This window comes from Chiloscyllium punctatum, chromosome 3 (assembly GCF_047496795.1).
Source record: "Chiloscyllium punctatum isolate Juve2018m chromosome 3, sChiPun1.3, whole genome shotgun sequence".
NCBI classification, from domain to species: Eukaryota; Metazoa; Chordata; class Chondrichthyes; order Orectolobiformes; family Hemiscylliidae; genus Chiloscyllium; species Chiloscyllium punctatum.
This window is the reverse complement of record NC_092741.1, coordinates 44,912,307-44,924,299: the sequence shown is the minus strand read 5'-3', so window position 1 is coordinate 44,924,299 and position 11,993 is coordinate 44,912,307.

Here is an 11,993-nt window from a genome sequence, read left to right as displayed (position 1 = left end):
ACCATGGTGTCAATTGAAATGCTGCAGAGTTTTGGCTCCAACCTCACACCATTTAAGAAATAGGGAAAGTGCATAACTTTTCACTTATTTATATTACCTCTCATAGATCTCTACAGCACGGAAACACAGACCTTTTGGTCCATTTTGTTTGCGCCGACCAGATATCCTGAACTCATCTAGTCTCATTTGCCAGCATTTGGCCCATATGCTTCTAAATCCTTTGTGTTCTTGTCCACATCCCGATGCTTTGCAACTGTAATTGCATCAGCCTCCATCACTTCCTCTGCCAGCTTGTTTCATATATGCACCACCCTCTGCATGAAAAGGTTGCCTTTAGGTCCCTTTTATATCTTTCCCCTCTTACCTTGAACCTCTGCCCTCCAGTTCTGGACTCCCCTGCCCTTGGGGGAAAGACCTTGGCTATTCCCCCTCACCATGCCCCTCATTATTTTATAAACCTCTATAACCGCTCAGCCTCTGATGCGCCAGGGAAAGAAAATCCCAGCCTATCGAAGTTCGGCACAACATCGTGGGCCGAAGGGCCTGTTCTGTGCTGTATTGTTCTATGTTCTATGTTCTATTTAGCCCCTCCCAATAGCTCAAACCTTCCAATCATAGCAACATCCTTGTAAGTCTTTCTGACCCCTTTCAAGTTTAACAATATCTTTCCTATAGTAGGGAGTCCAGAATTGAACACAATTCCAAAAGTGGCATAACCAGTGTCCTACATTCTAGCTCATTCACTGAGCCTATTAGAGTCCCTTGTTCTCTGTGACAGACAACTGAAACTTGCATGACTGAGATTGCTAGACATTAACTGGGTACAGCTAATTCAAGGAATGGAGCTGAATATAGTTAAGGTACAAACTGTCCATGATCTAAGAGTGTCGCAGAATAGGCTCTGGGATGAATTAGTCGAGAGTGTGGTGATGGAAAAGCACAGCAGGTCAGACAGCATCTGAGGCGCAGGAAAATTGGCGTTTCAGGCAAAAGCTCTTCACCAGGGCTTTCCTGATGAAGGGCTTTTGCCCGAAACATCGATTTTCCTGCTCCTCGGATGCCGCCTGACCCGCTGTGCTTTTCCATCACCACACTGGACACTAATCTCCAGCATCTGCAGTCCTCACTTTTGCCCTGTGGGATGAATTAGTTTATTCTTGTCCACACCTTCCTTGAAACGTGTGCTTCTCAAATGTTATCTTGCCTGAAACCCTGCGACAGGTCTGCTGCATTCAGAATGCAATAAACAGAATGCAATAAAATACAAGTAATTCTCTTGGGGGAAAAGAGAACATCTTCAAAAAATGTATGTTTGTGTTTCACTGTGTCTTTTTCTGAAAAGTCTTTGAATTCTTTTACGTTCATCTTCCACTTTTTCTCAAAGGCCTATTCATACTATGATAAAACATTAGCTGCAGCTGGCAAACCCAGAGTTCTGCTAATATGGATTCAGAATTCCAGCCATTGGATGTCTGAATAGATGACAATTCTGACTGACAGTTACCAACAGTGACTGAAACAGGATGATTCTCTGTCGGGCTCAACTTGCTGAGGGTTTTCTTTTGGCACTCTGAGGACTGTTCCTTAACTGGACTAAGCAAATTCCTCCTCTTCCCTGTCCTAAATGACTGACTATTATTCTGATATTATATCTTCTGGTTCTGGACTGACCAGCCAGGGGTAGCATCTACACCCATCCTGTCATGTTTCAATACATCCAGACCAACACTTCAAAACTCTTGGGAAAGGAGACCCATCCTTTTCAATCTCTTCTCATAAAATTGTGCCACTACCCAGGGATTAATCTGGTGAATCTTCATCCCACACCTCCTATGGGACATATATCCTTTGGATTTTGTTGTGCATAGCTGGTCTGATTACTCCACGTTTCCGCCAACACCAGTACAATGTTCAGAGCTTCCTTCTCTTTCCATCCGTTTCCTCAGCTCCCACATTGAAACTTTGGAATGTGATTTTTAAAGATTGATCCTTTCCACGTCAGCTTTACCTCTGTTGTTCCTAGTACTATGGACAATCAACTGTACTGCAAATATCTTTTTAAGCTCCGCGGAGTCCTTTGTGTATTAATCTCTAACGTGGATCCATGGTCTCTACTTTTGCCACCGACAATTGTTTATTGATGTGCTTGATCACTGCTGTAATCCCATGAAATGCTGGAGCCCAAACCTGGATAATGATGTGGTTACACAATGGGGTAGCTATGTGCCTGCTGCACAGTGCTGCCATCTCTGGTAGAAAACAGGACCTACCTCCTGCCCGACTCTGCCCTGCCTCTACCTGGGGATCCATCCCCAGGCTTTCTCATGACCCTTTTTCTCTCCATTTTGATTAAACCTTTTCAAAGAATAGTTAGAAAAACTCACAACTTTTTAAATGTCCTGATTTGTTTTCTCCAGGTTAACTTAAAAATTCTTGCGTTTCAATTTATCTTTATCAGCCTGACTAGCAGAGTTTTCCCAATGATTCTTTTTCAATTTTTGAGGTTTGTAGCTCAGGTTTAGGTTCAGGTCGTAAGTTTGCTCACTGAGCTGGTAGGTCTGTTCTCAGACGTTTCGTCATCATGCTAGGTAACATCATCAGTGAGTCTCCGTTGATACGCTGATGCTCTGTCCTGCTTTATTTATGTATCTTGGTCTGTTAGGGTTGGGTGATATGATTTCTGGTTCTTTTTCTCAGCGGTTGGTAAATGGGATCCAAATCGATGTGTTTATTGATGGAGTTCCGGTTTGAATGCCAGGCGTCTAGGAATTCTTGTGCGTGTTTCTGTTTGGCTTGTCCAAGGATGGATGTGTTGTCCCAGTCGAAGTGGTATCCTTCCTCATCTGTATGTAAGGATACTAGTGAGAGAGGTTCATGTCGTTTTGTGGCTGCTTGGTGCTCGAGTATCCTGGTGGCTAGTTTCCTGCCTGTCTGTCCAATGTAGTGTTTGTTGCAGTACTTGCAGGGTATTTTGTATATGGTATTCGTTCTGCTGGTTGCTGGTACAGGGTCCTTTAGGCTCATCAGTAGCTGTTTCAATGTGTTGGTAGGTTTGTGGGCTAACATGATGTCAAGAGGTCGGAGTAGTCTCCGAGATATCTTTGATGTATGGTACTGTGGCTAAAGTCTCTGGGCGTGTTGTGAAATGTCGTGTTGATCCTATACCAACAAACAGCAGAACAACTGTCATTTACAAAATACCCTGCAAGTACTGCAACAAACATTACATCGGACAAACAGGCAGGAAACTAGCCACCAGGATACACGAGCACCAAGCAGCCACCAAAGGACATGAGTCATTCTCACTAGTATCCTTACACATAGGCATAGAAGGACATCACTTCGACTGGGACAACATATCCATCCTGGGACAGGCTGACAGAGACACACACGAGAATTCCTAGAGGCCTAGCATTCAAACCGGAATTCCATCAATAAACACATCGATTTGGACCCCATTTACCAACCTCTGAGAAAAAGAACAGGAAATGATATCACCCAACCTGATAGACCAAGACACATAAATAGAAATCAGGACAGAACACCAACGATTCATCAGAGACTCACTGATGATGTTACCAAGCATGGTGACGAAATGTCTGAGAACAAATCTACCAGCTCAGCAAGCAAACTTACAACCTGATCCTTTTGTTTTTGGTCTTGTTTTAGATTTCCAGCATCCACAGTATTTTTGCTTTTGGATTTTTCTTCAAGGTCACTCACTGAAATGCCCTGAGGATGAAGCTTCAATCTCTAGCAGTGCCTTGGAAAGTTGCCTTCTGCACAAATTGGAGAAAATGAAATAGTTTAGGCCGGTTACCTGGGGCATCAGTGCATTGAAAGACCTTGCTGTTTGCTTTGCTTGCCTGTCATCCTGCAGAATTTATTTATCTTTTCACTACATAAGGAGCAATTGAACCACTTCCTCATTCTGCCTCTAACTAAGTCGTGTACCATGACTGACTTAACAGATTATGTAGTGTCAGCGTAGCTGCTGGCTGCTCTAACTGCATGTTGCTGAAGCCCATCACTCATTTTGCACTACTCTAGCTCTGAGTTCACAAATATTCACAAAATCTAAAATAGGTCAGCTGTTTTTACAAATAAACAACCAAAGGAAAAAGGAGGGGGCAGCATTAGTGGAAATCATTCCAAAAGGAGGAAATATTGTGAATGATGGAATTAAATGGAGAATCATTTGCAAAGCTCTGGAAGACATGGTTTGCATTAACCTGGACCGATAAACCCAGCTTCATTGTTACACATTGGAGGGCCACTTTGGTTGAGGAGGAATAAACAGCAGAGGTAAAGGCAAACATAAAACTGGAGGTAAATTGAAAGCAGTGGATTTGTTCAGTTGAAGCAGATTGCTTTGCCACGCACCTGACATGTTGGCAGACTCTATTTATTGTCACCACAGAAATTCACAGTTGCTCAATTTGAACACTGACAGCTCATTAACTGAATTGTTTCTGCAGTTTGATTTAACTCTTTCAATGCACTCCCAGCCGCCCCCCCCCCCCCCCCCATTCCAACATCTACAAATGGGAAGTCAGCCAAAGCTTTGCTGTCTACATTTTGCATCAAGTTCCTTACAGTCATCATTACTGAACTTGTTGACTTACATTGGCTGCCAGTCCAGCAGCATCTTAAATTCAGAATTTTAATCTTGTTTTTCAAAACTTTCCATATCCTAACTCCTACCCTATCGCTGTGATCTTGTTCCACCCCACAAACCTCTGAAATATTTTGCTCCTATAATCCTGGCTTCTTGTGGATTAAAAATGCTAATCAATCTATCATTGGGGGTCATATCTTCAATTGCCCAAGCTTCAAGCTCTGGATTTCCCTCCCTATACGCGCTCATCTCTCTAGCTTTTGTTTATTCATGATACCTAAAACCTACCTCTTAAATCAAACTTTTGGTTTTTTCATCTCTTATCTCTTGGATGAAGCTTGATGTCACACTTTATTTTATAATGTTCCTGTGAAACATTTTGAGATATTTCATTACATTAAGGCAGTATATCAGTGTTTTATTCATTCATGGGTTCTGGGTTTAAATGGCTCGGCCAGCATTTATTGCCCGTACCTAACTGCCCTTGTGACGCTGGTGGTGACCTGCCTTCATGAACTAGGCAACAGTGAGCACTGCAGATGCTGGAGATCAGAGTCTAGACTAGAGTGTGCTGGAAAAGCACAGCAGGTCAGGCAGCATCCAAGAAGCAGGAAAATTGATGTTTCGGGCAAAAGCCCTTCATCAGGCTGATGAAGGGCTTTTGCCCGAAACATAGATTTTCCTGCTCCTTGGATGCTGCTTGACCTGCTGTGCTTTTCCAGCACCACTCTAATCTAGACACTGCCTTCATGAACTTACTGTGTACCTCAGTACTGTTAGGAAGAAAGTTCCAGGATTTTGACCCTGAAGGAATAACGGTGCATTTCCAAGTCAGGGCAATAAGTGGCTTGGAAGTGAATGTGCAGGTGGTGGTGTTCCTATGTATCTATTGCCCTTGTCGTTTTAGTTAGTAAAGGCTGCATGTTTGGAAGCTGCCACTGAAGGAGTTGCAGTACATCTAGTACATGGTGCGGTTTTGCTTCCACTGGGCATCAGTGGTGAATGGAGTGAATATTGAACATGGTGGATGGGGTGCCAATCAGGCAGGCTACTTTGTTCTGGATGCTGTCAAGCATCTTGAGTGTTGTTAGTGTTGCACTCATTCAAGCAAGTGAGGAGTATCCTGATTTCTACACTGTACAGTATGTGGAGACGCCAGAAAACGAGGTACTAGCTGCAAAATTCCCAGCCACTGAACTGCGCTTAGCCATATTATTTATTTGGCTGGTCTGGCTCCGTTTCTAGTTGGTGGCAAACACCGGGACGTCAATAGCGGGGTAATTTAGTGATGGTTACACATTGAGTGTCAAGTGGATATGGTTACACTCTCTCTTGTCAGAGATGGTCATTCCATGGCACTTGGGTGGTGCGAGCATCACTTGCCATAATCTGGCCAAGCCTGGGTATTGTCTACGTCTTGCTACATATGGACTGCTTAAATAACTGAGGAGTTGCAAATGGTGTTGAACATTGTGCAAGTATCAGTAAACATCCCTATTTCTGATCTTGTGATGGAAGGAAGGTCATTCATGAAGCAGCTGAAGATGCTAAATATGTTGTCTTTAGAAAGGAAGAAAGACTTGCATTTATTTAAAGCCTTTCCAGGCCATGGAACATCCTCAATTACATTACTGCCAGTGAAACATTTCTGAAGTATGATCATTTTCATAATGTATGGAAATACAAGAGGCAATTTGGACAAAGCAAGATCCCAAAACCATGTGATAATGCCCAAATAATTTATTAATTACAAAAAACTTGCCTTTACTTTCAACAATAGTGATGTGTTAGCATATTTGATTAGCTAGTATTTAATTGAGGGAGTTAAACAGGACAGGACTAGCTCTGCTTATATGTTTAACACAGTTGTGGCTCAGTCATTCACCTAATCTTCAGTTTGGCAAGACTATAAAGGCATAAGGATGGTCTCAGGATTTCTGGGCAAACTAAAGAATTGTACGTAGGTTGAATTTAATGAATTACAGGACCCTTTACCTTGACATATAACTAAAGCTAGCTTTGACTCTCCAACATTACTGCTGATATTAAACCGAAATATCTGTAATCTTGGAGATGGACAGTGCTTCTACCTGTCATACAGATTCAGTAAATGACACAACTGAGCCTGAAAACTGATCTATCATCCTGAATGGTGAGGTATGGAAGAGAGATTACAGTTACATCAATCAAATATCACCAACCACAAACTCTGATTTGTGAAAATGTTATGTTGCAAATTATAATGTTTATAATATCGTCATGTTTCCAGTCAATGTTGTTGAAGGCAAACATGTGACCTGTTCTAAAGCGTTCCTGACAGTAGGCCTGGATGGTTTGATTGCTAAAGATTATAGAGGGACCAGATTGTTTCACTGGAAAAAAATGGGGAAAAAGGTTTTTGCATTTGAAGACAATGGTATCAGTGGATAGACTGATTCTCCAAAGTTACAGAAGAGTGTCGGGAATGATGAATTATAAATATTTGTGTGTTAAATTGTCCATCTAGTCCCCAGGTAAAAGATAGCTGTTGTATCAAAAACAACTAATGAGCATTTTTACAATGACACAAGGTCCCTGTGATTCACACTGCCATAGAGATGGTCTTTGAGAGGGGAAGAGTCAAAGGTATCCCTGAAAACTCACAACGTAAGTCTGCTTGGATCAAGAAAAGACAGAGTAGCTCGAGACCTAATATCTCTATGGTTCACTCCATAGGAATGCAGATGACAGTTTGCAGTTGGATTGAAAACAGCAGATGCATGAGGATTTGAAATAAGACTGGAAGATTCACTCAACTTGTATGAGCAAGAGAATCACCACAAAAAACCATCACTGAGATATGATTTGGAGATTCCGGTGTTGGACTGGGGTGAACAAAGTTAAAAATCACACAACACCAGGTTATAGTCCAACAGGTTTATTTGGAAGCACTAGCTTTCAGAGCACTGCTCCTTCATTAGGTGGTTGTGGAGAATAAGATTGTAAGTCACAGACTTTAAAGCTATAAATTCTGTGTCTTACAATCTTATTCTCCACAACCATCTGACGAAGGAGCAGCTCTCCGAAAGCTAGTCACTGAGAAAGACAGTTCTAGCGTTAGAAAGGACCAGGCTCAGAAAGGGAAGGAACAGAAGCAATTCCTTGGGAACTAACAATCATTTTAAGTCCAAGAAAATCATATGGCTACTTAAGGGTTATTCGAAAGTGTCTCCCCTGATTTTCGGTTGCGCTAAAAGGGTTCAGTAGTTTAGAAAATAAATTGCTGACAAAACATTTAGCCAATGATAGTTTTAATCTATTGGTTACAGAAAAGTCTTAAAATGTAATACCTTGTGGTGTCATCCTTTCAGATATCAAGTTTTTAAAGTGATTGGTCTCCATTGGGATCATAACAAGTTAAACTAACCGAATAAGATGAAATGTAGTTGAGAATGATAGTCCTTCTGAAACACAGCCCAGCCAACAAGCCTCTCATCAAATGGATAGAAAATTAGGTCAAACATTTGCAAGATCCTCACCCAAATCCACCCCTTATAATATTCCTCTGTGCAACGAGGTAAGGAATCCAGCACATCAAAGAATATTCTGTATCTCTATTTGGACTATGACGCATGGAAATGCTGGGACCTTTCTGGTGTTATATGATACTTGTCTCCACATTCAGCAAAATCTGCAACAACTTGCATTTATAGGGCATCTTTCCCCAGTAAAATATCCCAAGCCATTTGTCAAAAGCATCATCAGACCAAAAACTGACACTAAGCCAAAGCAGGAAGCATTAGGACAAGTGACCAAACGTGGTAGTAGAAGAGAACGGCTTTGAAAGCGGTGACAGTAGTGAATCTATTACCGATTCAGTGGGGTAGACTTTCACTTTCCCTGCCTAACTGCTTCAGAATCACTACAGCGGGCACAGTTATTGTTCTAGCCATTGCTGTATTATTTTCAGCACTGCATTGTGAAGTGCTGCATTTTATCAGTCACACCACGTGCCCACTGTTGTCAAAGCTCCTAATTGTTTGGTAAGCAGTTCTGTCACATTCATTGCCCAGAGGGGATTGGCAATGGGTATCTAACATCTGTAATTTTATCTACAACTTCTCTCCTTCTGTGCTTACTGAGAGGGGAGACAGAAAACACATCTGGATCAGCAGTATCTTTCTGATATATCCCAGGTATAAATTAACACCGATCACAATAATAAATTGTTGTTATGATCTGGAATTCAGATTTACAGTCAGAGTCATACAATATGGAAATAGACCCGTTGGTCCAATGTGTCCATGCTGACCATAATTCCAAACTAAACCAGTCCCACCTACCTGTGCATGGCCCACATCCATCCAAACATTTATTCATCTACCTTTTCCAAATGTCTTTTAAACCTTGTAATTGTATACCTGCATCCACCACTTCCTCAGGGCTTTCATTCCACACACTTAGTGTCATAGTGTTATAGAGATGTACAGCACCGAAACAGACCTGTCAATCCAACTCGTCCATGCCAACCAGATATCCTAAATGAATCTAGTCCTATTTGCCAGCACTTGGCCCATACCCTCTAAACCCGTCCTATTCATATCCCCATCCAGATGCCTTTTAAATATTGTAGTTATACCCACCTCTACCACTTCCTCTGGCAGCTCATTCCACACACACACCCCACTCTGAATGTGAAGGTTACCCCTCAGATCCCTTTTATATCTTTCCCCTCTCACACTAAACCTATGCTGTCTAGTTCTGGATTCCCTATCTTGGTCCCATTGTCAGCCCAGAGGCAGATACATCATTTCAGTACATCTGGCATTGCCCAGAACAGATGAGGGCACTCATTCAGCTGATTTCACTCAATTTTTCTGAGAAGATGGCTTGTGGAGCAGTGAGAAGCATCTTTTTACCCTTAAACATTATTGATCTTTTTAATCAATCAGTTCAGAAATACTATGACACACCCTGGACAGGGTGGGATTTGAACCTGGGTCCCCTGGCACTACCACAGTGTTCCAGTAGTCCTCCCTTAAACATTATAAAGCCCTTTCCAGCAGAAACATATCTTTCAGCATGTTTCAAAAAGCTTGTGTCTGCAGCTGGGGCAATCATTTTCCCATTTCCTTAGTTACCAAATGATGAAATCAAAAGATTAGAAAGCTGTCACATTTTCCTCTCAAATGCCCTTTTATTTTAAATTAGACAATTAGAAGCTGAACATCCCTCAGGAGCAACCTTGGCTTTGTAAAACACCACACTATATAGCTCAGCAGTGGATTCTACATTTGAATTATGACCTGCAATACACAAGATCTTTGAGCTTGATTTAATAAACAAAATCATACTAAGAAAATTATGGCCCCTGAGCAAATACAGAGACAGCGATGGAAAGGAAACTTGGGTTCAATTATTTTTTTGACAACTTTGAAATGACCTAATTCCAGTTTTCACAATTACAAAGGGGGTTGGCAAAGCTGATCTGAGCAAATCCTTTGCTGTGATAAAGTTCACATATACACTAGGGCACATACACTAAAAGTAATGAATACAATGTAAAACCATAGAAAATTGGAGCAGGACGAGGCCATTTGGCCCTTTGAGCCTACTCCACCATTCAAAATGATCATGGTTGATCATCCAATATAGTAACTTTATCCTGCTTTCTCCCCATACCCTTTGAATCCCTTTTAATTCCAACTCCTTCTTGAAAATATTCAATGGTTTGATCTCAACCATTTTCTGTGGCAGAGAATTCCACAGGCTCACCACTCTCTGGGTGAAGAGATTTCTCCTCATCTCTGTCCTAAATGGCCATTCCCTATCAATCGTTTGTGATCCCTGGTTCTAGATCCCGCCAACATCAGGAACATCCTTCCTGCCTTTAGACCAACTAGTCCTGTTAGAATTTTATAGATTTCTATGAGAACCCCCTCATCCTTCTAAACACCAGTGAATATAGTGCAAACTGATCCAGTCTCTTTTCATTCATCAGTCCTGCAGGAATCAGTCTGGTAAACTTTTGTTGCACTCCCTCCATAGCGAGGACATCCTTCCTCAAATAAGGAGAGCAAAACTGCTCACAATACGTCAACTGCTGTCCCACTAAGGCACTATAGAATGCAGACAGACATTTCCGCTCCTATACTTGAATTTATTCCAATTAAAGGCCAATAAATCCCCAGATCCAATATTCTACATCCCAAAATATTCAAGGAAGCAGCTGTAAATAGTGGCTGCATTGGTGGTATTTTGCAAACTCTATAGACTCTGGAATAGGTGCTATGGACTGGAGGGTAGCTAATGTAATCCCACTATGAAAAAAAATATAGATAATCAGGAATTATAGACTGTTAGCCTGACATCAGTCGTGATCAAATTCTATCCATAATTTCTCGTTAGCCATGGTTAGGCAACCTTTCCCATTTTTTCTGCTAGACAGCAATGAACAACTGTTATAGTTCATCCACACACTTGTTAAATGTTTGCCATTGCCTATCAACTGTCATCCCTTTAAGTAACATACCACAATTTATCACATTCAGTTTGAACCTCATATCATAGTTGTTTCCTTTATTGTGATTCAGGACATTCATTTCAAAATCAACTACGTCACTCTCCAGCTTAATTAAGATTTCTGTGATATTATGGTCAGTCTTCCCAAAGGAGGCCCCACACATGCAGATTGCTAACTATTTCCTTCTCACAACACAATATCGAGCCTAGCATGGCTTGTACATCAGTTGGTTCAGAGTATTCAGAAATGCATTCTTCACACATTCCAGGAATTTTTCTTCCACTGCATTGTCACAGATTTGATTTGGCCAAACTCTATGCAGATTAAGTTCAGCCATAATTACTTTTATTGCATGTGTCTTCAATTTTCTGTATCATGCATTCCTGATGAAGGGCTTATGCCCAAAATGTCGATTCTCCTGCTTCTCGGATGCTACCTGACCTGCTGTCCTTTTCCAGCACCATATTCTTGACTCTGATCTCCAGCATCTGCAGTCTTCACTTTCTTCTCCCTGTATAATGTTTTCGCCAAAATTAGAAGTCACGTGACCCTAGACTATAGTCTAACAGGTTTATTAGAAATCACAAGCTTTTGGAGTGCTGCTCCTTCGTCAGGTGAAGTCCAATATCACCACTTCACTTTGGAGTCTATATATAATCCCCACTTAGAGAAGGAAATGACAAGGGAAGTTAAGTGATGCCAGAGGGTGATGGATAATGAACTAAATGTCCAGAGGGATCGCTGAAGTATGGAAAAAAAGGGTTTCAACTGGACTCTTGTTGGGGTAATGTCCCTACACGTGTTCAAATTGCACTTGCTCCAGAGGGGTGTCACAGTATTTCTGAACAGGTTGATTTATAAGCACTTCGAATG